The 564-nt window shown below is 51.4% G+C and overlaps 1 non-coding gene across 1 annotated transcript; it reads right to left on the bottom strand.

The window, feature by feature from the left end:
* Positions 1–226: 226 nt before the first annotated feature.
* Positions 227–364, bottom strand: LOC114815514. The gene has a single exon (XR_003763300.1). It is a non-coding gene; the product is annotated as a small nucleolar RNA SNORA7 (small nucleolar RNA).
* Between the last annotated feature and the right edge of the window lie 200 nt (positions 365–564).

Below are 564 nucleotides of genomic sequence, written 5' to 3'. Positions count from 1 at the left end.
TCTTGTCTTATGCCGTCGAGTCTTTTCCGACCCATAGCGACGCCTCGGACACATCTCTCCCAGAACGTCCCGCTCTCCATCTGCGATCGTGCCGGTAGTGGATCCATAGGGTTTTCTTGGTTAAAATATGGAAGTGGTTTACCATTGCCTCCTTCTGCGCAGTAAACTTGAGTCTCTGCCCGCGACTCTCTCCCCTGCCGCTACTGCCCAGCAAGGGGGAGTTTAGACTTGTAGCAGATGGCCTTCCACTCGCTAGCCACTGGCCGAGCTAGGAATGAAATGGGTAGACCTCTGTTTGACTCTCCCTCCCATAGCCGAGACTGGTAGAGGACTGGAAACTCTCCAGGTGCGGCCCTGAGCGGGGCGCTTACAGTCTACAGAGCTGTGGCCTGGAAGATTTATTCATTCAATAGTATTTATTGAGCGCTTACTATGTGCAGAGCACTGTACTAAGCGCTTGGAATGAACAAGTCGGCAACAGATAGAGACAGTCCCTGCCGTTTGACGATTAGACTGTAAGCCCGTGATTAGACTGTAAGCCTGTGATTAGACTGTAAGATTTAG

This window comes from Ornithorhynchus anatinus, chromosome 1 (genome assembly GCF_004115215.2).
Source record: "Ornithorhynchus anatinus isolate Pmale09 chromosome 1, mOrnAna1.pri.v4, whole genome shotgun sequence".
Classification (NCBI taxonomy): domain Eukaryota; kingdom Metazoa; phylum Chordata; class Mammalia; order Monotremata; family Ornithorhynchidae; genus Ornithorhynchus; species Ornithorhynchus anatinus.
This window is presented reverse-complemented; position numbering and strand designations above follow the sequence as displayed.